Source organism: Colius striatus, chromosome 1 (assembly GCF_028858725.1).
Source record: "Colius striatus isolate bColStr4 chromosome 1, bColStr4.1.hap1, whole genome shotgun sequence".
Taxonomy (NCBI): domain Eukaryota; kingdom Metazoa; phylum Chordata; class Aves; order Coliiformes; family Coliidae; genus Colius; species Colius striatus.
In genome coordinates this window covers 182,164,219-182,191,761 of record NC_084759.1, presented here as the reverse complement: position 1 = coordinate 182,191,761, position 27,543 = coordinate 182,164,219, and positions in this window count along the sequence as shown.

The following is a 27,543-nucleotide window of genomic DNA, read 5'->3' as shown; positions in this document are numbered from 1 at the left end:
CAGATCTCCTGTAAAACATGAAGCCTATCAATGATAGGCATGATTCAAGTTATCTCTTAGGATCTAACACAATCCTAATTTCCAAGTAAAAACGTCCATCCCAGACTGGATTGTAAAGTACCAAATGGATATTTTAAAGAGTACCTTCAGGGCTCAAAGGATGAGTTTGTTCCTTGAGTAATCCATTTGCAGAAGGAAAATGGTGACAACTGAAAAGCCAGCTGTAGCAATTCATTTCATTTTTTCTAGCAGCTTGAATTGGTTGTCACTGACATCCATCCTGGTATATTTTAGTCAAAGCATATTTATTGCAAGTATTTTTTTTTCATTTCTAGAATGCTGAAAACATGCAGGATTAAAATATAGAGTTTACTGCTTCCTCATCAAAGGGAGAAAGTAATTAAGCAGAACACAGCCACATTGTGAATGGCTTCATTGCTTGTTGACTTCCTCCGTTTTCTTGAAGGAAAGTATCATCTTTCTGACAGAAAATAAAGTCAAGACATACACAAAATGTAGCCTGACACTGTATACTTGCCATATACAGGTATCAAGGGCCCCAGAGTGACTACTGTACCTTGCCATGACTGAAAGCCCTAGGAAGGAAAGCAGGGTATAAAAAACCTGACAGGGTGTACCAAAGAATAGGCTTTCCTTGCAACCTCTTTGTTACTTGGTAATCTTCAAGTTGAGGCAGAGTTTGAAGCACAGTAGGCATACAGCTGTACCAGACACATACAGTTCTGAACTCAGCCTGGCTTAATGATTGCAACTGAGACAGGTTTTCCTGAGGTGAATTAGACTTGCTTTCTCTGTACACATGAATCATTTAGGCTATACTGTCTTTCAGATTACCTGCTGCTGCCAAATAAATTACATCCAGAATAGTGTATATTTATTTCTCCAAGCCTGACAGTTCCACAGCTTATTATTTTTTTTTATGATCTTGGTGCACCCCTGACTTTCAGTTTACTGGAAAAAGGTACTACAAATGTACCTTTTTAGTGTGGAAATTTAAATGACTATCTTCTCAGCTCAGATATTTACATTTTTTATGTGTTTCTACAGATTAACATCTAGAGAGAAGTCTAGATTACTTCCCCTTGATTTTAGGCACTCATTTCAGCTGTCTAAATTATTTATTCTCTGATTATCCACTCTGTGCACAATGAAAGCCACTTAGTGAAAAACATATATATATGTATATATATATATATATGTACACCCATCTATTCATATAGAATCTTTCATTAACTATCTTTACACAAACATTTTGTTTAGTAGCTGATCCTGGTACCCCTGATCTCCCAGCTGACTCACACACAGACACATACACACACAACCATGGATCCCACCAGTAGCTAGTTCAGACTTATGGCCCCCTCAAGTAGCCAACCCCTAGACCCGCTGGTCTCTACTGTACTTGGCATAGACCCTCTGGTGTCTTCAGTATTCAACTCTCAGACCGACTGGTCTCCAGGATCCAGAGCTATGGCCATTCCAATATTTGTCTCTTAACGCTCTTCTCCTACTAGCTGTCTAGTCCAGCTTGATGTACACCAGTGATTGCATACTGGTACCGACACCTGCACACAGTACATACATGCTTTGGTGTCTCTAGTTCCTCCCACCACAGATACACACGTCTCTGAGACCCTCAGTCTCACTGCAGCTACTCCACTCAAATCCCATGCATACAGGGTAGAGATCCCTGCCACTGGCAATAAGAGTTAGAAGTGGAGTTTAATGAGAAGACAGGACAGACTGTCGGGATCAGGTGCAGGGCATGGCCAGACAAGCTTGCTGGACATGAGCCTGACTATACACAACAGGTTTCTTTCAATCTCTTCTTCCTAGACTTGTTCATTCCCAGTCAAGTCTTCTTTCCATGCCCCTGTTCTGAACATTTTAGAAGCAGTCTGGCTCAATCCCAAAGGAATCTTCCTGACATCCCACACTGAATGTCATGACCCCAGAGGTAATAAGCTCCCTCTTCAGTCTGTAAGATGAGCAAAGGAGCCTCTCACTCTGGCTGAACTTGGTAAATGCCATCCCAGGGCCACAGACTCAGGATCCCCTAGGATCACTTCAGGAAGAACAGTCTTAGTTCTTTACTCTGATGCCAGTAATTATTCCTCTGAACTCCTCTGGATGAGTGGGAAAGAGCCTCTGATCTCATAAACAAGCAACATGAAGTCAAAAATAAATGCAAATCATTATTTGATATGAAACTAGAATGAATGATCATAATTCAATGAAAAATATCTTCATTCTATTAAACAGGTTATGGTGTTTGTCAAATTACCTGCTAGTCTCTAACTATGAATATAAAAAATATAAATCAAGAATCTAAGCCAGCAATAAAAATAATTATTTCTCTAGTAGTTAATCTACAGTCTTTGAGAATGAATCATTCTTTTTAGATAACTGAAAGCAAATTTTAATAGACAAGTAAACTGGGTAAAAATATATACATTTGAATTGAGACAATATCTGGAAACAGGTAAAGTGATAGAATAAGATTCATTTCATGTAATTTATTCATCTAAATATGGAACATGAAATACATTTCTAAGAAGGATCAACGGAAGCTGTTGAAACATTTACTTTCCATTCCTGGAAGGGTGATGGCATCCTGGATGCCATCCTGAAGGCCATCTCTAAACATATGAAGGAAAAAATGGTTACCAGAAGGAGTCAACATGGATTCACTAAGGGGAAATCCTGCTTGATCAACCTGATAGCCTTCATAGAGGTGGAGTCTCCTTTTCTGGAGGTTTTCAAAACTCACCTGGACATGTTCCTGTGCAACTTTATTAAGGTGAACCTGCTTTAGCAAAGGAATTGGATCTCTAGAGGTCCCTTCCAATCTCTACCATTCTGTGAGTCTGTGTTTTGGCATGTTTCTAAAAATTTAGCAACGTAAAGGACTAAGATGAAAAAATATCTATTTCTGCATAACAATTGTACTCATGAGTGAATGCAAATTCAGGTACTCACAGCAAAGTTGCAAAGTCAAATAAAGACACTTCATAACCATCTACACATCCATAAAAATTCCATAGATAGAACAAGAACAGAATAATTATTTATTCTAATGCTCTGGTGGAGTTTTAAAGATATATTCAAATTGCAGAGAATGCTAGACCATAAGGCCACCCAAAATGCCTATGGTTTATGTTGTCCCTGATACAAGAGTCCTTTTAGCAAATTACTGATCCTATCTGCAAAGTCTGTTTTCCTAGTTTGCAGAGGTTATCAAGTAGATATCTTTATGTTTGGCCAGGATCCATTCAAAGCCAGCATGAGGTCACTATCACCGAGTTACAGGTTTAAAAAGTTTTTGAGGAATTTTTTAACCTAAAATGAGTAGAAAAATTAATTTAACTGGTAAAGTGATATGGCCGAATGAAAACTAAAGATAAATCTTCTTTCAGTAAAAACAGGTAGTTTGCCACCCAAATGGAGGATAGTAAATCTGGACCTAAATTGTAAAGTTATCAGAGTTGACTCAGTAGTCTAGCAGAGCAGCAAGTTTGGCTTCAAGATAGAAGTACTGGTTTGAAATTATAAGAAAATATGACAGGAACAGATAGCTTTTTCAAAGGAAAACCATATTTACCAGATTTTATGTATTCTTTGAGCACACCAGGAGATAAGACATAATACTTTCACTGGTCATTTGGAAATAAGTATCCCTAAATTTTGAAGTTTCAAAATTGTCTTCCAAGTAAGGATGAACTATAAAGGTAAAAGTAGAAAATATTATTTACACAACTGATAACTAACTGCACTCTTCATGTCTTTGGAGCTGTATGTTGTAGGTTCAGTGTGTCGTTACATCTCTAATCATAGACACACAGTAAAAGTATTCCCATTTTCTTCATAATTAGGCAATTTTCTCAAATCTGTTGGCATTTACCGTCAGGAATGTATATATACTGGTCACAAGGCAAAATTTTGTGTCTGTGGAACATGTTGACAGAGTTCATTTCTTTCAGGCTGCAGCAGTTTGACAGCATCAATTGTCATCAGTTAACATCAGTTAGGAGTTTTGGTGTGACTTTCTCATATCGAAAAAGACAAGACTGTTATCTGTCAAAGAGGAGATTTGTTTATCAGAATAAAACATATGACTGGGGCAACAAATTCAGTACAGTACAAAGAACTATCTTGTTAATTTGTAGTTCCCTTAAGAAAATGGCTCCTTTATTTTTGGGTGATAGTGAACTTGAGGGCAAACTCCTTCAGTATAAGAAAAGACCAAAGACCTGATCTGTATTACTTCTCTATTTGAAAATCCTGATGCAGGAGTTCTGAATTCTTTTCTAGGTCTTGTTTAACTTTCTAATTTCTTATCTTCTATGCTAATTTGGTTAAATACAGGAAAAGGTATAGCTGTATCAATGCCAGCAATAAAAATAATACAAAAAACCTCCTTGTTATTCTACACCTTATTTCACATACTACCAGAGAAATAACCAGCTGTTCCATATCTCCATTTTACTTGGCATTTTCACTGAAATATTTTCAGTACTTGACTTTCTTTGGCTAAGAAATAAGTGTTTGTGCATGTAAGACTGAATATTGGGTATACAGGTAGTTCAGATAACTTGGAAGAAAACGTCTAAAAAAAATTTTTTTTTTTTTTTTTCAATTTGAAAGGTGTTTTTTAACAACTGATGAAGATTTAATATCACATATATTAGTGTCATAGAGGAAAAATTTAAAATCTGTTGCACAATAGTATCAATGTAAAACACTTCACTAAGCATTCAGTTGAATTCACTGAAACTGAGATTGAACTTTTTAAAAAAATATTCTATTAACATTGAAATGTTACAACACTGGTAATATTTTTGTTTCCATTTTCCATTTTTTTTCCAAATTGCATTTTCTGGCAGGATAATTGTCTGTCAAAGTCTTGTGGTAATTTCTGATATAAGTAATAAAAAAAATGAAAATAGACATATGTGAATAAAAATATCCTGACTAAACAATGACTGCAGTGAAAGCAATAAGTTTATCCTGCTTTGAGGGAAATAGCTTGCTACCACATGCTGACAGAAGAAAAAAAATGCTTATTTTGTGAGACTGCATAACAAATATTAAGTTGCTAGAAGTTTCCCTGTTAACTCAACTAGTCTTCATTGTGTGATTTATTACTTGGATATAAAAACAAATAGTAATAACATATTTTAAAATACGTGTATTTTATTTCCTGCTGTTATAAATTATTCAGCATTTACTGCTACAAAATTGTCATAGAAATTTCACAAGCCTTCCTCTGAGTTTAGTTAACATTGCTGCAGAAATTAGGCCTGACATGCTGCAATTTTCTACAACCTTGATATTAGTCTGAATGCAAATGTAATAGGTGCTTTTCTTCTCCCAGCTGTTACCTTTAACCATCTGACATTATGTCAGTAATGAGAATCAGATGTAGAATAAGAACTTCTGTCACTTCAGAGAAGGATATGAAAAACACAATGAGAGATTCTCAAGGCTAAGATACTTGAAAATGTTAAACTTTTTTTCTTTAACTCAGTCAATTAACTTACTTCTATTTCAACCCTTTCTGCCTAAAGAGAACTAGCAGGATGATTAATACATTTTCTAGAGGCAGCTTGGCGCTTACTTATTCTAAAAGAGGAAGTGACAACCTGAAGCTATTCCCTAGTCTGCTAAATCCACTATCAGACCTCTGATAGTGGAAAACATTAGCTGCTTTAAAGTAAGGAGAAGAAGTTCAATTGTAGAACGTTTTACTGATTTGCTACTGAGGCCGCACTCAATTAGCCAAGTAGAGTGTAAAGAAGTTTATTCATCAACATAGCTATTTTTAGTATCATGATGAGGTGGCACAGAAATATCTGTCCCTGCTGGCATTGCACCCTGTGCCTTGTACAGATCAACAAGATTAAAGAGTTGACAGGAATAATGTGTTGTATTGCATCAAGAAATTGTATATAATTTGGAAATTTTAAAATGAAGTGTTTGTTTCTACCTTTTCGACCACTTCTTTCTTGTTTGGGATTTTTTGTTATTGTTGTTGCTGTTGTAACAGTGGAAATAATTTACAGGAATCAAAGATACTGAGCAATGTGATGAAAATCCAACCATATACTTCAGAACATCTCACCATATCCTCTTCTAGTGACAGTATCTTCACAGAATAATAGAATCATAGAATGATAGGAGCTGGAAAGGACCTTTAGAGATCATCGAGTCCAACCTCCTGCCAGCGGGTTCACCTAGGTCACAGGAATGTGTCCAGGCATGTTTTGAAAACCTCAACAGAAGGAGACTCTGGAAACTCTCTGGACAACCTGTTCAATGCTCTGTCTCCCTCACAGTAAAATAGTTTTTACTGTTTGTTTCAAGGGAACTTTTTGTGTTCTAACTTCTTCCCATTACCCCTTGTCCTGTCACTAGATAGAATAGAAAAAAGGGATGCCCTAACCTCCTGACACCCACCATTTAGATATTTGTAAATATTAATGAGATTCCACCTGTCTCCTTTTCCCTAGACTAAACAGCCCCAGTTCCCACAGCCTTTCCTCATAAGGAAGGTGTTGCAGTCCCCTGATCATTTTGGTGGCCCTGTGCTGGACTCTCTCCAGAAGTTCTCTACCACTCTTGAACTGAGGAGCCCAGAACTGGACACAAGACTCCAGATGAGACCTAAACAGGGCAGAGTGATTCAAGACTCCAGATGAGACCTAAACAGGGGGAGAAGAACCTCCCTTGACCTGCTGGCCACAGTCTTCTGGATGCATCCCAGGATGCCATTGGCCTTCTTGGCCATGAGGGCACATTGCTGGCTCATGGTTAGTTTATTATCAGACAAGACCCCCAGATCTCTCTCTGCAGAGCTGCTCTCCAGCAGGTCAACCTCCTGCCTGTACTGGTGCATGGGGTCGTTCCTCCTCAGATGCAGGACTCTGCACTTGTCCTTGTTGAATCTCATGAGGTTCCTCTTTGCCCACACAGACAAGTACCAAAAACTGAAGGTACTTTTTAAACTCAGAACTGACTAATAAAAGCCTTTCACTATGCAAATGTAGATTGCAGGGGGCAAAATATATTCTCCCTCATCAGTTTTCTCGGGTGTTTGGTAAGATATGGGCTTCTGCCACAGCACTTGATTTGCCCCTTAACACAGCTACTTTCTGCTTTTAGTAGTTCTATAACTGGACACTTTCGGTTGTTGCAGTGGTGTTATTTACTGGGTGTATTTGGTTTGTTCTTTTTTTTCTCATTTTAGAGGTTGTACTGGCCTAATTCCATGGTCTGGACTATTTCAACACATGGATGCAGTAGAAAAACTGGGACAAAATAGTGTAGATGACCAGTGAATAGGTGAAGGATGAAGTTCTTGAAAGTACTGGAAAGTTATTGGGAGAGGTGTAGGCAGGACCTATGAGATAAATAATTCTAAGTTTTTGTCAGTGGATGATGTAATATAGGTGAAAAAGCAGTTCTCTGAAAGTGCACTGAATTTCCACAGTGAACTGCTGACAGAGCCCTTCTGGCTGCTTTTGTTGTCAAAATATTTTGGAGCAATTTAACAGAACAGTGTGCACAAGGACAGATGATCATTGAACAGTTGTGTATATTAGGTGCAAAGCATTGTCTTTATCAAGACAATCAGAGATTAGCTTGCCACAAAATTACTATGGAAGATATTCGTTATTACTTAACATATAATTATTTGCCATGAGCTCACAACATCTAGCTAATAAGAAACAAGAATTGTTTAGCTGTCTCACATAATATATTGTATTGCTATTTGACTACATTAGCATTGATTTAAGACAACAATAATTCACAAAAGGTTTGTGCTCTTGAGCATCTGCAAGCTTCATAGACTTTTGGGAAGACAGAATAAATAGGTGTTAAAGAGCACAGGGATCATATAATTGCCCCAAACCCTCAATCCTTTAATAATTTTCTATCTAAGTTAAATATTGTGGTATCCTATTTTTTTTTTTCCTAGAGATATTACTCATGCTTCTCTCTTCTGCCTATGGTCTATTTTCCTCAGACATTATTTGTTTTCAAGAAATCTGTGTCTATAAGAAAGGTGATTGAAGTTAATCACAACATTCATAAATGTTACTGTGAAATCACAGAGGCAAACCAACAGTCTATATGCATTCAAATCATATACCCAATCAAAAGATTAAGAATGATTTCTGAGAACTAGTAGTTATGTTCTACTAGACACATAATTTTCAGCACATTAAATTCCATCACTCAGGCTGGCGATTTTGTCTTCTGTTGGTATGGAGTGATACCTATCACTTCCAGAAACACATTCCGCTGCATGTGGTCTATGTCCCACTGCGGTTTTGGAACATGCCTTGCTTGTTGAAGCCCAGAAGAGTTGTTTGGGGTTTTTTTATAAGTAAATAAATAAAGAAATAAATCCATTCAGTAATTTTTAAGAATGTACTATTCATTAATATTCTCAGGTTAACATGTTGTTATATTTGATCTTGGTGGGAAGTCACTGAGTACTGCTAGTTCTGCCATCTGAACTTATCTCTCCTTCCATTAAGGAGGTGGTGGTCTTCTGTATTTGATATAGCTGGGCTTCCCTAAATTTGGAAGACTTACTCCCTAGAAATCTGCTTTTCTAGTTTAATTGGTTGAAGAGCAAAAGATTTTTACTTAAAATGAAAATTTAAAAATTATTCAAATGAGATTTCATGGATAAACTTGTTTTGAGTTGATGCTGTATCATATGGCCTGCCAATAACAGATATTATTGAATTATTTTCATCCTATTTAACCAAAATCAAGGATATCACACTCTGTTGTGTGACATAATCTGCTTTCCTAAGTGGAAATATCTTAAGTGTTGAGATAGTGTCTATCTCCTTTTTCCTCTTTACCTTTTCGCTAGCACCTATTAAGACAGCCACAGTCATCTACTGCTATTAAGATAAGTTTACTTCCATCTTTAAATCTCCCTCCAAACTACAAGCTTCTTTTTCCATTCAATAGCCTAGAAGTTGGCAAGAGATTTATATGGAGATTGCATAGACCATTTGCAGTCAGATATTTATCATGTTCTATGAAATTTCTTGTGTACAAAACTGTATTGCCTGTTCTATGTCTGAGTACTTCCTGCAACAGGCTTGATTTCACACATTTTGCTATTCTCAGGAATATCTATTCTTTCAAGACTTCTACCCTTTACCTGATATTCTATCTCATTTATCTTTGGGTTTGGTGTAGAATTCCATTCTTAAGTACAAAGTACTCCATCTTTTTCTCATCCATTAAGAATTGTGAATAGGATTTTCTATTCTAATGAAGCACCAGGAGTGAGATGCCTTGAGTTTAAGGTGCATACATAGGCTCCCATCCTTTATGGCTAGGGTCTTTTAGTCAGCAATTCAGTCAGATCAATTAATTTCTCACTGTGTCAACTTTTCTCTATAGAGAACAATAATTAGCTTACAGGTATACTTTTAAGTCATATGCATCTACAACTGGACCAGATCAATCTGTATGTACACACTCTGTGATTGCACATGATGGTCACTGCTTCTTCTATAAACATGCTCTTACTAGTTTTAACATAGCTATCTGCAGCAGTGCAGTTATGACAAAGCATTCAACAGCTGTAAAATCTGGATTTGGTCAATTGCTGAAATATGTGTTGTAGCGCACTACATGATGTGTTGAGTTTGTGTGGAGCTGTTTCTGGTAACAAAGAAGTGGCTCCTGTAAGAATTTGCTTAAAATTTTCCCTAAGTCAGACCCACCTCTGGGGCTGAGCTATCCACCATCACTTTTTAAGGAGAGTTTTTTCTGGGAAATGATGGAAGATGTTGGATGGGGCTATACAAACAGAAGTGATTATGCAGACCCCAAAGTCAGTGAGTGAAGAGAGGAGGTATGTTGGAGCAGAGACCCCCCTGCATCCTGTGATGAGACAGCAGTTGTCCTTCTGCAGCCCATGAAGGGCAAGGTTAGAGCTGAGATCTGCTGACAGATCACAGAGGGCCCCATGGCAAAGGGGTTGACTGTGCCTGGAGTGACTGTGACTCTGTGGGGAGGTAGCATTGGAGCAGAATGTATCTGGAGTTCTGCTGCCACAGAGGAGAGCCACACTGGAGGAGTCTGTGAGGAGCTGCAGCCCTTGGGAAGGACTCACAATGGAGAGGTTCATTAGGGACTATATCCCATGGGAGGGATCTCACGTTGGAGCAGGGGAAGAATGTGAGAAATCCTCTTCCTCTGAGAAGAAAGAAGTGTCAGAGATTGTCTGTGGGGGACTGAGAGCATGCCCCATTCTCTGCCACCTGCACCGCTGAGGGGGGAGGCGGTAGAGATATTTGAATTAAGGAGATGAATTCAGGAAGAAGTGGGGAGGGAACGGAAATCTTAAAGTACCGATTGTATTATTCTCATCATCCTGCCCTGGTTTTGATTTCTGTCAGTTCTATTTCTAGTTAGTGGTGGATTAAACTATTCTTCTTTTCTTACCCAAATTGAGTAGTTGAGTCTCTTTTTCACAAAACCGTAAGTGTCAGTGAGCCCTCCCCGCCCTTGTCTTGATCCACAAGGCCTCTGGTTATTTTTTTTCTCTTCCCATCTCTCTGGAGCTTCTGCCATCCTGTGAAATGTGGTTGTAAAGAGTAGGGGGAGCGAGTGGCTGTGCAGTGCTTCCTTGCTGTCTGGGCTCAAACCATGACACATGGTTACAAATGTCTAATTTAAAACTAGTCCTGTACAAACTGCAGACATTGCAGAAATTCTCTAAGATACAGCCTGTTATACTTGCATGGATTTATAGTTCTTCACATATCTTTTAAATTCATCCCACTGAGTCTGAGAAAAGCAAGAGCAATGTAATTTCCATACTGATGAAAAAATATATAGGAGTTCAGGGAACATCTTAGAAAAGGAATTCTCTGATTAACCTGGAATCACAACAGAGGAAGTGAACAAAACAGACTGTCATTTTGATCCTGGATCTTCTTGGAGAGAGTGTAAGGTGGAGATTGACATAAATCTCTAAAAATCCTAAAGTCTGAAATGGGTGGCTAACACTATTGAGTCTCAGAGAAAAATATATCCCATCTTTTCTTCAGCACTGGAGAAATATCAAGAAGGAAAACTACAGAATTTTTCTGCACATCTCTCATCAAGTGAAATTCGGTGAAATACTACAGCTTTAAGTTTCCATGTCACCTCCTGCCAGAACAAACTCACTCTTTTAAAGATTAGCTCTTTTTTTTTTTTGTGGTTAAGGAAGCCAGCTTTCAAGTGTAATGTGGTTTAGGAAAAGAATAGGCTTGTATTTGTCTTTATAGTACAATGAAACACCTTGAAATGTAATTACAAGCACTTCAGACACCACTAGTACAAATATATAGACATATCTGTATATACATACTGTATTTGTCATCTTGCCTACACTTTCTGTATAATAGTAATAATAATAATAATAATTTTCTACTTACTAAGCTCCATTTATCTGGGATAACCTCAAAGAGCTTTGAAAATATCATTTTAAGTAGCACACTAGAGTTCTCTATATATTATTATAAGACTTTAAAAACATAATTATGTTGAAAGAAACATAATAACTGTGAGTTTTATTTATTAGGAGGTGAAAGATAGTTTATAATAAAGCCAATTAATATGTGTGAGGTTAGATATGGTAATTGCACCTGGAACTGAATTTGAACTATAAGCACTGTGATAACTATACAACTACAACCCTGTTAATAAAACTTGGCTTCACATGTCAAAATGAAAATTTAATCTTCCCACCAAATCTAGACTTCAATTGTGGCATACAGAGGGCAAAGAGCAGAGTAGTGGACTAAGTCACTATGCTATTTTGGAAAATTCTCCATTTTAATACTATTGAGAGAATTGCATATATTATTTTTAATACAAAATATACACATATAGAAAATATTGATTCAGATTTTAAATCATTACTATCTCTTCATATTTGAATGTATTAATTAAATCTAATATGTTATAAATCTTTAAACAGCTTAAATAAGTCTGTCCATTTTATAGATTTTGTAATTACTGAAACAGTTACCATTAGCAACAGATCTCATTTAAAACCATATCAAACTCCTTATAAGCATTAAGAAACTAAATTCAATTGAAATCCTAGTAAAAAAGTTTGAATCTTTGACATGTCTTCCATTGTGGTAATTTTTATTTATTTTCTCTATACATTCAGGACTTTGAAATAAATTACAAATTCTGCAATAAATGTCCACATATGCAACTTTTCATTCATAATGTGAATTTATGGGACCTGATGGGATGCACCCACAAGTGTCGAGGGAGCTAGCTGATGATATTGTTAAGCAATTCTCCATCATTTTTTAATCATCATGGAGAAAAAGTGAGGTGTATGAGGACTGGAGAAAGGCCAATGTCATTCCAAGCTTCAGAAGGGGCAAGAAGGACCCACAAAATTACAGGCTGGTCACTCTCATCTCCATCCCTGGAAGGGTGATGGAACAGTTCATCCTGAATGTCATCTCTAAACATCTGAAAGAAGAGAAGGTTACCAGGAGGAGTCAACCCAGATTCACCAAGGGGGAAATCCTGCTTGACCAATCTGACAGCCCTCTATGACTGGCTGGCTAAATGAGGAGAGAGCAGTAGATGTCATCTACTTTGACTTCAGTAAGGCTTTTGACACTGTCTCCCATAACATCCTCATCAGAAAGCTCAGACAGTGTAGATTGGGTGAATGGACAGTGAGATGGATGGAGAGTTGACAGAGCCCAGAGATTGGGAATAAATGGCAAAGACTCGAGTTGGAGGCCTGTGGCCAGTGCGGTTCCTCAGGGATTGGTTCAACATTTTCATTAATGGCTTGCATGAGGGGAGAGAATGTGCCCTCAGCAAGTTCTCTGATAAGAGCAAACTGGGAGCACTGGCCGATTTACCAGAAGGCTGTGATGCCATTCAGCGGGATCTCAACCAGCTTGAGAGTTGGGCAGAGAGGAACCTCATGAGAATCAACAAGGGCAAATACAGAGCCTTAGACCTCAGGAGGATAGACCCCATGAACCAGTACAGGCTGGGGATTGACATACTGGAAAGCAGCTCTTCAGAGAGACATCTGGGAGTCCTGATTGACAATAAACTGAACATGAGCCAGCAATGTGCCCTCATGGCCAAGGCCAATGGCACCCTGGGATGCATCAAGAAGAGTTTGACCAGTAGGTCAAGGGAGGTTCTACTCCCCCTCTACTCTGCCCTAGTATGGCATGTTAGGAGTACTGTATCTAATTCCGGGCTCCCCAGAATTAGAGTGGTAGAGAACTTCTGAAAAGAGCCCAGTGGAGGGCTACCGAGATGATCAGGCAACTGGAACATCTTCCTTATGAGGAAAGGCTGCAAGACGTAGGGCTGATTAGCCTGGAGGAGACTGATGGAGTACCTCATTAACACTTATAAATATCTAAAAAGTGGACATCAAGAGGATGGAGCAAGTCTTTTTCTGTAGTGCCCAGTGTCAGGACAAGGAGTAATGGGAATAAAATGGAACACAGGAAATTCCACTTGAACATGAGAAGAGAGTTTAAGGAGTCTCCTTCTCTTGAAGTTTTGAAAACCTGCCTGCACACATTTTTCTTCAACTTGATCAAGATGAACCTACTTTAGCATGGGATTGGACTGGATGATCTTTAGAGGTCCCTCCAAGCCCTGCCATTCTATAATTCTGTATTTGTCTGAAGATGGTGAAACCTCATTTGCCATGTTCAACCAGAGAGGGGGAATTTTGCAGAAATGTATAGAGCTCAAAAATGAGTATTTAAAGGTCAAAAGAGGTTTCATCAATGCTGCATTCTATGCTGAAATACAAGTGAAAGAACTGTGATAAGATGACAGAACTTTTGTCAAACTCAACAACTTGCCTATATCCTTGTATTTCAGTAACCCATACTTTTCAGTATTGAGGAAGAAAGATAGAATAGGAGGTAAACTTGCTTTTTGCAGCTCAAAAAGAGGGCAGCTTCTGCCTATATTCTGTTAAGAAGGGTTCTGCTGAGAATGACTGCTCATAGACATCAGTGAACTTTCAGCATAGTAGGAGTATCCAGCATAGAGATCTTGCTCTTTTCTTCCTTTTCCAAGCCTGCTTCCAACAGTGCTCTAACAATACTGAAGACTGCAGAGGGCAATGCAATAAAATCACCCATAGTGACTTTAAATTCTCCCTCTCCTAGGTAATGGTCAGTTTGACTATTTTTCTACCATCATAAAAAAGCCACAGTGAGGCTGTAACTGAGCGTCTTGCTCTTTGCAATGCCTTGTTTCCTGTAAATTCTAGCATATCATTTACTGCTTTCATTAACCTTCTCTGAAATTCTAGTATTAAATCTTTTGAAATGGTCCTATGAATGTGGGATTCAGCATCTATCCAGCTCATACCACTGCTTCATATAACAGGATTATGGTATTTATACGCCGTTTTTCAATCCTTGTAATTCACACAAGAAACTTTGCTACAATGCAGCAAGAAGCTATCTCCATTGAACAACAATCACTTATATTCTTCTTAAGAGGGGTTAAATTTCAATGCTAAGGTCTTTGCGTTGCTGATTGAGTAGAAAGAGAACCCTTAACTCCTGGCAAGGAAATTAAGGGGCTTTATTCTCTCAGGAGCACTCAAATACTCATTGAATCAGAACATCAGAATGCAGAAGAAATTCAGATAATTTTTACAAGTATGCATTACCTTACACTTAACCAAATTGAATTCTATCTGCCCTCATGCACTACCTACATTAAGCACTTCTAAGAAATTAATTTAAAGTCCTTTCTCTTGCATAACCTTTCAGACTGGAAAAAATGACATGAGAAAGTGAAGATGATGACAGAGGTTCAATTTGAAACAAAAGAAAATATGGCAAAGAATAGTGGTTTGACAAGTGAAAAGACCCTCTTTAGAATAGGGACAGAGCCTAACTAATTGTAGCTAACTAGCTTGTACTGGCTTTTGCTCAGCAGATCATGCAGTCCCATATACTGTCACTAACACTACCTACTATTCTTGAACTATGTGCAGAAAACACTCTAGACATTGTCTATGGGAAAGCCCTCTCACCTCAAACCTTCTTTTATTATCCATTGCTTGAAAAGGATTCATACCTTAAATAAAAAGGTTTTCTGCACCTTTCAAAGTGTTTTCTTTTTTTCCAATTTGGTTTGATTTAAATAGTTCACTTTATTATCTCTTTTCTTACCTCAGCTAAAAAGAGTCTGTCCATTTTTCAAATCCTCCTGAGGTCATGGGGTCTGACTCACAAAAATGCTAAAACACTTTAAAATAATGTCTAATACCCAGTGAAATGTGCAAAAGCCATGCAACTATTTTGTTTAGATATTAGAGATCACCCTGATGTCTATTGATTGGGAATTCAAACTCACCAGGAATTTCCCTATAAAAAATGGAAATTCCTTATGTGGGAGCACATCCAGGGTGCTTCGTGTATTGCTAAATACACTGGATGTCTCACAGGTAGTCTGTGTATTATCTGTGGCTCTGCAAGGTAGATTGAAGACAGATAGGAAGCATAACACACTATTTGTAAAGCTATTTTCCAGAGGAAAAAACTCCTGCTTTCAGAGGAGTGTAAACAAAACCAGTGGGGATTTCCTGTATAATCACCATATACCGTTTGTAAATCCTGTTGGAATAGAGCTGCATTTTTAAGCACCTGACTGCTTTATTAACTGTCACATTCTTATTGATATTGAGGGTAATGAGTATTGCAGGCTAATTATGTGTTGTGGAAAATAATGACTTTTTATACTTTTCCATCATTCAGTTTTACTCAGTATTTTTTTGTATTTGAGTAATAAGAAGAGGTGAAGAGGAGTTCATTAAGTGTCTTTCTGTACCTATAACTGTTTCCTACATTGTCATTCTTTAAAGGTATTCCTAAATATTTCAACACATTCTACTCAATTTTACATGCCTACCAGTAAATTAAAGTATGCTATGAAGGGCAGTTGAGCTGATGTGTAGTTAAGTTTGCCACAGACTTCCTGGATTGACAGGAATCCATTTCTTGGTCCTTCATTTAGCTATGAGCATGTTTTATCATGTTTTTAAAGAATATGACTCATAGATACAAACTCACATTGTTTTGTTTGGATGTAACTTTTTTTTTGGCAAACCACTTCCTTTCCTTTAAGTTTCTTCCACTTCTATGTCGGATTCATGGTGCAAAGAACGGAATAAAGGAGTGATGCTGGAGAATACTGATTTTTCACATCAGGCATCTGTGTTTTACAGCTTTTTCATTTAAGTTATGAATGAAAATTTATATATTATATATATAATATATAAATATATTATATGATATATATTATGTGATATGACATGCCTTATGTGATAAAATAGTGACCTGAGATTTCTAAACTGCTGTTTAATCCTATCAATCAAAACTATGTAATAGTAAGTAGATAAAGACTGGATTTTCACAGCTCCTCAGACCCCCAGAGGCCATTCAGATGACTTTCTCTCCAAGAAGTATTCCCTACTCATGTCTCTGTGCACAAACTGGTGTCCCCCCTCCCAGTAATGCACAAATGTAGATTTGGTGAGAATGCAAAGGTAGTGGATAAAATGATCCTGTTATATGCCAGTCCTACCTCTGCTCATACTTCATTAAAGGAACACGTAAAACTGGCAACAAATCTATGTTCTATAGGGTCAGAGCCAAAACAGCGTGTGTGACTTTCATCCTTGCAGCACACAGGCTATGTTCAGAGAAGAATCCGGGCAGTAAAATGGCCTAGAGCTTTCACTGATGGAAATTTGTCTGTCTCCATTGAAATCAATGCACCTGGGAAAATTTATATCTGATGGGGACTGGTATATACAGTTTATGGGCATGAATCTCTTTTGACTGTAACCAGTGCTTCTATTTACAACCATGAAAAGTAAATGCAAACCCTTCCAATCTGCATTGACTGTGCTTTATGCTTATTATTTTCAATTACTGCTTATTCATTCATTCCTCAGCTGGCAAACTGTGGAAAAGTTTCAGTCATGTATGTGCATCATGCTTGCCAGGCCTTTAGGGCAGAGTAGTTCCAAGAACCTCTTAATATTACAGGTCTAAGTAACTATAAACAATTTTGCAGTTTGTATAAACAAACTTATATCTTCCAAGGATAAGTAAGCTATATACTTATATTAAATTCATGTACAACCAGATTGACTGATCAGTAGACAAAACCAAAAATAACACTTTCTATGTAATAAAATTAAATGAACAGTTTCTCTTAAGTAAAAAATTTAAATAGTTAAGTTGGAAAATTAATAAACTGTGTTTGTTTTCTTAATCTCTCATTGATACACAGAAGCTTCTGATTTATGATTGCACAATGATCGCAAACAAAAAATGCAATTCTAAGGAAAAATATGTTTGTTTCAGGGGAATATTCTTTCTTCTTAAGATAAAAAAGGCTTGATATGGCCTTTTGAACGAAAGCATGAGGTTGTAAAATTGAAAAATTACTTAGTAAAAACTGTACTACAGCAAATTTCATGTGAACTGGGAGACATTAAAATTACCTGATGCTTATTTCAGGTTATCTCCAAAGACTGAAATGTTCTATAATTGATGAGGTGATATGTTCAGCAAGGAATGTGATAATGCCTTCACATGTATCAAGGCAAATAGTACTGTTCATTAACATAAAGGCTTGCTTTTCTTTTAACTATGATTCTGCCTTGTTCATTGTGTCTGGTATTTTTTTTTCTTTTTGTGGAAGTGTCTCGGTCTTCCAAGGAACATTATTGAATTATTATTGCAGTCCAAAAGACACTTTAGCAATATATGTAATGAATCTTACATTGAAAAGAACCCATTTAAATATCTTAATATAGTCATGAAGTACCATTGGGTGTCTCAAATGTTTGTATCTGAACTGATGACCACTTTTTAAATCTCTCTCTGGGAGTAGATTGCTTAGTGGTTCTGTAATATAGAAGTCTTTTAGAACATGAAGCATTCCATTTTCCTTTTTCCTTTCTGTACTGTAGAAATAAATATTTTAACTGAAGTCAAGAAATTATTCCATGAAGTCAAGAAATAACTCAAGAATTATAAATGATAATGAGTATCCTCTAAGTAAACAGTTATTATTATCTGATCTCCCTAAGGTAAAGTCTCAACAAATAAATGCAAGTAATATTCAGAATCAGGTGACTTGTTTTCTAAGCTCCTTTCAGCATATACTCTCAAACACATTTTTTCTCCAGATCTATTTGTATTTTTTAATTTTTCTACTACTGGTGATTTATTCCACATGTCAACTATGTTGAGCAAATAAATTATTTCTAAAACCATTAATAAAAAACATTACTTGGTTTAAAAAAACCTTACTCATTCAATGTTATCTCCCACTTCCCTGCCTCATGGCTGCTCTATCTGGTTTTTTGTCCTATAGTCCATCGTGTACCCAGAGGGGAATTTAACTCTTTTGACCCTTTTATGGAAATTATTTTAATCTTTCTAAAAATTAAACCAATCCTCTGAAAATCTCATCCCCTTAGAAAATTTAAAAAAAAAAAAAAGTTTGGAGTCAATAATGTTGGTAGATGTCTATTTTGCATTTGTGTTATGATAGTGTTGTTGTAACACGAAGTGACAGAAAAGCAGACTGAATGCATTAGCTGTCTCTCTTATGAGGGCAGTTATGTTGTTCTTATTTAATGAACCTGAGACCTAAATTTCCATTTCATCTCAAAAGATGCTTTGTCATTCTCCCATCACTGACACCGTGTGGGGAAGCTTGGACTTGATTGGTGGTCCTGTGGTACCCACTCTGAAGGCAAAGCCAATCTTTCCATTTGCTTGCAATGAGACAGATTAATTTATAACATAAAGACAAATGGATGAAGAAATACACTAGTTATATGGTACGTTATTCCTATGTAATGCTATTAAGCCAAGATACCAAAGACCTTTCCTGACTCTACAGAGCAGTCACTCAGTTCTGAAATATAGATGTCTCACAAGTGAAATTCGACAGCTACTTGGACCTGAAACAGTGAACAAAAGCTTTTTATGGAAGCCAAAAAGACTTCTTAAATTGAAAATATAGTAGGAAGTTAGACGTACATAGGGAGATTCTTTACATCTCACATCTCACAACCATCTTCTGAAAAAAGATTTCTGACACTTTAACGGTGTGAGGGCTGAGACTCTTTCCACATGAGAAGGAGAGATATAATTCAGTGCTTCCCAATAGCACCATTGGTTTCAACCTGCCTCACAGATAAGCATGGCAAACAGCTCTTTCTTAAATATATCCACCTCAAAGAGCAGACTTTTTATAACAATGACAATTTAAGCCACTTCTTCTGGTCATCTGTCACTTCTGGTCAACCCACCAAAGTTCAAAAGTTATATGTGTCTATCTGTGTCTTTCCCTGTCTGTGATGCACTGGTGAATGTAAACTGTTATGGCCCATTACAACTTTAAGGTCAATATATCACAAAAGGATTGACTTTTGTCTAGTGATATTACAGATTATTGAAAGTAGTAATGTATGGCCTCAGTTTAAGTAAAAATTAAACACAAGTGAACCGCGAAAAGACCACAAACCTTCTTCAGTGTATAGCAAAATGCAAAGTCTCATGGAGTATCTAGATTATAAAGAGACATTTGAGGACTGTGGGATTTTTGTTGTATTTTATATTTGCTTTTATTGTTATTTTACTCTTCTATTTTTCCTTGCTAATTTAAATGAAAATATCTTACATAACTAACACTGTGGAAAAAATTAGAATATTAACCCAAGCCATGTAAGTATAAACCCAAAAGAAGGCACTGGAAATCTTTGCTTAATTTTAAATTGAATAATCCACATGAATGGAATTTTATTAAAGCTCTCTTGTAAAAAATAGGAACTGTAAACTGATATCAGTGGTTTGGGGTTTTTTTCTAACTAATACGACTACCAGTAGGACAAAGAGGTTAAAGGGAATATAAAGACAAATAACATTTACACAGATGTCAAGAAATGTTTTTTCATAAAGAGAATTATTAAAGTGTAGATCAAGCCTCCTAGGCAAGATTGCTGAGACAAAAACTCTAAGATCATTAAAGAAATCATAATATATCATAATGGAAATGATATACTAAAGAAAATTAGGTTTACAAACTCAGTCAGTTTCATTATTTTCTTGAGGATTTTTTTCTATTTAAAACATATTTATTTGTTTAAGCTTGAAGACATGTACTTTATTAAACTGTGAATGGAAAAATCGAGAATGAAAGAGTCATAAAATGCAGGATATATGGCATAAAAATACGCAAGAAAGGAGGAAAAGTAGATAGGAGGCCTCCATGGATAAGCGAGGATCTGCTGTGTCAACTCAGGCAGAAAGCAGTCATCTATGAGAGATGGAAACAGGGGCTGGCTTCTTGGGAAGAGTATAGGTACATTGCCAGAGCACACAGATGTGCAACTAGGAAGGCTAGAGCCCTTCTAGAATTCAGTTTAGTCAGGGAAGTTAAGAACAGTAATAAGGCATTTTTCAAATACATCAGAAGCAGAAGGATGATGAGGGGGATGTGGGCCCACTGCTGAAAACAGAGAGTGTCCTGGTGTCTGAGGATGCAGAGAAGGCCGAAGTTCTGAATGGCTTCTTTGCTTCAATCTTTACGGCCAAGGCCAGCCCTTGGGAAGCCCAGTCCAGCAAGGAAAATAGGATAGCCAGGACAGCAGAGGACTTGCCCTGGGTGGAAGAGGAAGAGGTTAAAGACTTGTTGACCAAGCATAAGGCTCATAAGTCAATGAGTCCTGGTGGGATGCATCCTAGAGTGCCGAGACAGCTGGCTGACTGGTGCTCTCCATCATTTTTGAACAATCATGGAGGACAGATAAGGTGTCTGAGGACTGTAGTAAGGCCAATGTCACTCCAGTCTTCAAAAAGGGCAGGAAAGATGACCCAGGAAACTACAGGCTGGTCAGCCTCACCTCCATCCCTGGAAAGGTGATGGAACGACTCATCCTGAATGTTGTCACTAAACATATGAAGGAAAAGATGGTTATCGGAGGGAGTCAACGTGGATTCACCAAGGGGAAATCCTGGTTCACCAACCTGATAGCCCTCTCATAACCAGCTGACTAGATGAGGGGAGAGCAGCAGATGTCATCTACCTTGACTTCAGCAAGGCTTTTGACCCTGTCTCTCATAACATCCAGGTGATTGATGAGGATGTTGAACAAGACTGCCCCCAGAACTGATCCCTGTGGAACTCCACTGGCCACAGGCCTCCAACTCTATTCTGTGCCATTGGTCACCGCCCTCTAGGTCTGTCATTCAGCCAGCTCTTGATCCACCTCACAGTCCACTCATCCAAGCCACACTGCCTGAGCTTTTTGATGAGGATGTTATGGGAGACAGTCTCAAAAGCCTTGGTTTGATGACATCTACTGTTCTCCTCTCATCTTGCCAGCCAGTTATTGCCTCATAGAAGGCTATCAGGTTGGTCAAACAGGATTTCCAAACAGGATTTTATTCAGTGCATTCAGGTTCCCAGAAGCAATTAAAAGAAACCAGAGTTTTCCTGGTTTTAGAGGTTCAAAACCAAAGCTCTTTCAATTAATTTTTATGCGGTATCAAAACCTAGTCAATAATGCCATCAACTCTAGTACTCCCATAAAATTATATAAACATACTAAGAACATTGAAATTAACTTAAAATTTGGAAATAAGCCTACTAATACCCTAAATAGAATCTAGTCCATAAGGCAGACATTTTCAAGAGAATCGCTACCTTCTCTAGGTACTTTGTTGTTACTATTGATGTTATGAAGTGTTTGCCTAAATGCCCAGAAGGATAAACCTTTAAGAAATATTAGGTAAAGAGACAGAAAGAGAGAAAGAGAAAACCATCAGAAGGAAAAGAGCAATGAAAACCCATTTTCATTATCTTCTGCACTATTAAAAACATCTTGAATACTTGTGTTACACTGCAAAAGGTAAAAGATATCCACAAGGCAGAAAGCCATGCCTGGCTATCAGATGAAGTCACAGTGTTTCTGGCTAGGAAGTGTTCAAACACCAAGCAAAGTATTTGCTGATAAGATGTGACTGCTGGGAGAGAAATAGCATCAAGTGTTTTTGTATTTCCCTGTGCATATGAACCATGGCATAGGTTACATTGACAAGTTGACAAGAATGTCAGCTTCTTTGAAGCTACCACTTGTCCTTTTGTGCAGATGAACTTTAAATTATAGATAATTGATTGCTGTTTGACTGGACTCCTCTGCTTATTAACCAGAATGAGAAAGAATCAGTTGCTCTTTTAACTAGATGGATTCCTTCCACTGTGAATATGAATGGCTTCATGATAATTGCTGCATTTAGACGAGACTTCCTAATGAATCTGCTCTTGAACTACTGCCATTAAACTGAAGCTAAAGTTTCAGAATAAGATAGATCTTTTATTTCAGAGAAATATACCAATGATTCAAAAAGATTGACCTGATGATCCAATAGATCTTGGTCAATTTTAATGAAATTCTGTACCAATTCAGGAATGTCACCAAAATCTGCATTTCAAAGGTAGGCTATTCTTTCTCTGCCAAGCTTTCCTGTGCAATGTTTCAAAATAATGGAGCAAACAGTGAAAGATTCATGCCTTGTGAACAGTGTGCTTTAATCAAGATTGGATGCAAACCTGAGCAGAATAGTGTTGGTATTTAGTCACAGCTCACAATCTTGCTTTAACTTCAGAAAGACAGATGGTGGTATGGGAAAGTGCTGCACTCAGTAGTAAAATTTTCCCTTCATTGACATAACAGATATTTTGTGGACACAGATTTTGCTTCTATTTGTACAGTGATAAGGGCAGTAAGCTAGGATAAGCCTTTAAGTCATTGTGGCAGAACTATACTCAGTCACAGATCAGCTGTGTAGCAGGTAGAGCTGGATGCTCCAGAAAAAAATGCAATGCTACAATTGAACATTCTGAACATTGCTATTGAATCAACTGTGTAAAGCTGATATAGGTGCTTCCTGAGCAATAGCTAGCAACCTCTTTTTCCTGTTGGCAATTTATCTCAAACTGAGTATTTCATTCATCCTTCTTTCACAGGTGTTTCACATATATTTTGTGAAAAAAGGTTCAGAATTCAAAAAGAAGTGAAACACATTTTAGTGGTAGTCAGCCTGGTTCCCTGTGTGGGTGTGTCTGTGTCCATCGGTGTGCCCTTTTTGAGTAATTTTAAAAGACTGCTCTCTTTAAGAAAATCTGTCAGAATAGCAAAGACCTCAAGGATATCAAAAATCTACAATTTTTTTTAAAAAAAGAACATGTGGCTAAATGGCTGTTTTACTCAGATTTATTTAATCAATGTCCTCAGCACAGAAAAAAACTGCTGTTAGATTTCATAGAATCATAGATTTCCCTGAGATTTGCACCAAATGGTTCAAATAAACACCTTAACCCTGTGAAAAGGAAACAAAAGAACTTCCGGCATCTTGGAGTATGGAAAATGAATTGATCATAGAGATTAAATCTTGGTTTATTTGAACTGAAGCACTAGCTTCTGGATCCACATTATGTGAAAGAATAACTTATATTTTGCAAAACTTCTTCTCAAGTCCATAAAAGAAGTCTTGAAAATTGCCTGAAGTGTGTCATATGAACCAAAAAGCAAAGAAATAGAAAATAATTGGCCCTCATATTTTTATATTGGCATTTAAACCAAACCAAAACGAAACAAAACCCCACAGGAATTCCTCTCAAAAAACAAAGTTTTTTTGGACTGTCTTACTATTTTCAAATAATTTGTTTGACAATAATAAGCTAGATTTTTCCAAGCTCTTAAATATAACATCACCTGGCTCATTTGGAAAAAAAGTGGGTCGCAATTGGGTTCTAGAGCTTGCAAATGGACTGTTTACTACTATTAATACTAAAACATCAATAACTGAGGTTTGCAATAAATCATGCAGCATAAACACTGAGTATAGTGTTTAGATACTGTTTGCGAAATCTTAGTTTTTTTAAAATATAGTTTTTAACTCATTTTGAAAAGGAATTGAACTGATCAAACAAACTTCAACATTGCACAATGTACATCTTTTGACATAAGAGATTAATCAAAATTTCTTTTCATGCTTCCCTGGGAAAAACAGCAAGGAGAAAGAAAACGTGATCACAGAAATTTTTTCTCATTAGTATTATATAGTCCAAGAGAAAGGTCAGATGTGATGCTAACAAGAATTTTAAACTTTCCATTTGATGTTTTTAATTAATCTCTTTAGACCTATGACTTAGGTGACTATTGTAAGCTTTTTCCTTTTCGAAAAATATACTTATTCAGTGACTAGCTCTAGTTGAGGGTCCCCAAATGAATTTCTCAACAAGTTTTACCAGAGCATAAATTCATCTTTCTGTGCAGACAGTTCCATTGCAGCTCATTAGACAAAGCAATGTAAGTAAGACATGAGCAGCCTGTAAAGTATGGACAAAATTTACTTGCACTCAAAGTCTTATAATAGAAATTCACAGTATTTTATGTTTTTAGTTTTTTAGAAGGCCTGTATTTTTTTCTATTGATAAGTATATAGGCTGAAAAATACCCAAACTCTTAGCAATCTTTATAAGAGGGGTTTTCCTTCATGTATTCTTTAACATCAAAGAAAAAGCATGATTGAGCTTCAGTGTGAAATTCAATTGTTGTCCTCGTGTTATTTATTCATCTTGAAAAATAATAATTAATTGGATTATCTTCAAAATCTTAGATTTATAAACCTCTACTAACTATATTTAACAGAACATATAGATATTGCTCACAAAAACTTTTTCAGGAAAGAGTGACATTCCATCCTGATAGCCTTCTACAAGGGCATAACTGGCTGGCTAGATGAGGGGAGAGCAGTAGATGTCATCTACTTTGACTTCAGCAAGGCTTTTGACACTGTCTCCCATAACATCCTCATCAGAAAGTTCAGGCAATGTGGATTGGATGAGTGGACAGTGAGGTGGATGGGGAGCTGGCTGAATGACAGAACGCAGAGGATGATGATCAAATGAGACAAGTCAAGTTGGAGGCCTATGACCAGTGGGGTTCCCTGACGGTCAGTTCTGGGGCCAGTCTTAATCAACATCTTCATCAACGACCTAGATGAGGGGACAGAGTGTACCCTCAGCAAGTTCACTGATGAGACCAAATTGGGAGGACTGGCTGATTCCCCAGAAGGCTGTACTGCCATTCAGCAGGATCTCAACCAGCTTGAGAGTTGGGCAGAGAGGAACCTTGTGAGGTTCAACTAGGGCAAATAAAGAGTCTTACACCTCAGGAGGAACAACCCCAAGCACTAGACTGGGGTTGACCTGTTGGGAGAGCAGCTCTGCAGAGAGTGACCTAGGACTCCTGGTTGATAATAAACTAAACATGAGCCAGCAATGTGCCCTCGTGGACAAGAAGGCCTATGGCATCCTGGGATGTATCAAGAAGATTGTGGTCAGCAGGTCAAGGGAGATTCTTCTCCCTCTCTACTCTGCCCCAATGAGGCCTCATCTGGAGTCTTGTGTCCACTTCTGGGCTCCTCAGCTCAAGAATGACAGGGAACTGCTGGACATAGTCCAGTGCAGGGCCACCAAGATGATCACGGGACTGGAATATCTTTCATATGAGGAAAAGCTGTGGGCACTGGGGCTGTTTAGTCTAGAGAAGAAGGGAGTGGGAGGGGATCTTACTAATATTTACAAATATCTAAATGATGGATTTCAGGAGGTTGGAACATTATTTTTGTTGTTGTTGTTGTATTTAGTGACAGGACAATGGAAAAAAGCTGGAATACTAAAATTTCAATTTAGACCTAAGGAAAAACTATGAGATTTTACTGTGAGGGTGAGGGAGCATTGGCACAGGCTGCCCAGGGAGGTTGTGGAGTCTCCTTCTCTGGAGGTTTTCAAAACTCACCTGGAAACATTCCTGTGTGACCTGATTTGGGCAGACCTGCTTTAGCAAGGGAGATTTGGACTAGATGATCTCTAAAAGTCCCTTCCAACCAATCATTCTGTGATTCTATGATTTTATGAGTGTATTCATTCTGATATCAAAGCAGATATAGAGTTTTCTTTAGTTGAATCTTTTTCACATATGGCAGCCTTTAGATCCATTGGTACTGTCAGAAAAACACAGGTCAGTGGCATGCACCTACACTCCACTGTCTCCTCTATGATTACCAAGCAAATACTGTCCACTTCCTCTTGCCTGTGCTCCTACTGATCCCATGATTCTTGTGTTCCTGGCTGCACCGTAAGCCCATTTGGAGTGGAGGGAAGAATATTTTTATTTAGGATACATAGACTGTTTTGTAATCCAACTTGAAAGTACCATAGCAGGGCCAAGACTGATCACAAATGAACAAATACACCTAACTACCATTATGTGACCCAAAAATTGTTCAGCTGGCTTGAAGAGGCATGAAGTCATAGTAATTGAAAGGCATTAGGTAGGACACCATCAAAATGCAGCCAGTGAAATGTGGCAGAACTTTTAATAATCTTCTGAGTGGCACCTCCCTTGAAAACACTATCTTGTTGCTATTAATTATGAATTAATGAGGTCTCTAGCATATACCATACATCATCTCCACTTGCAGAATACTCTTACCCAGAATTAGGTCTCTGAGAGTCTCCAGTGTGGAGAAAATGATAAAATGAAGGGTCATAGCCAGTTGAGAAGCGCTCTTTCCTAGTCTAATACGATCAAATGCAAATGGAATATGACTTCACTGTAGTAAACTAACAGCAAAGCCTCCTCTGTGAGACTAGATTAATTTGCATGAATCTAGAATAGCCATGAAACAGCACACTCAGTCTCATAATAGACTTTGATACCAAGATCATCTAGTAATCTTTCTGCTAATGCAGGATTATTCTAATCTTGATGCTGATGGTGATGGTTAGAGAAGAGAAACTTTCTAAGAGTGAAGTTTTCATAGGTTTTTTTTTCCATTCATATTGACTTAATTTGGAATTCCAAATTGAAAGAGTTGCTATGCTGTCTTTTTCATTGTTAAAGCAAATTCTTTAATTCAAGGCCAAAAACAAAGTTAGGATCATCCTCTATTTGTAGATGTTCTAAAACCCATAAGGATTCTGGAGTGTTGTTCTTAAAAAAAATATTCTCAGTATGGTACTTAATACCATTATTAACACATTACTCTCAAGGTCTGTTATCACACTGCTGAACTCTTACTCTTGTTTTTTTTTCCCTATGAGGATTTGAGTTATAGTTATCCAATATAAAGGCCACACTTGTAGGAAAGAAAGTAAAAAAAATTTTACAGTCCTGTTTATATGCAAGATGAAACATCTAATGTAAAACCCAGTAGATCTCAGGAGAGAGCATATTTATTGCAATAATATTAACAATTTTATCTGGTTCTGGAGTTCAGGTTTCATCTGTTGTGTTATATTTATTATTCATGTTTTATATCAGTTTCTGTTTCAATTTATCACTGCACCTTAAGTGACAGG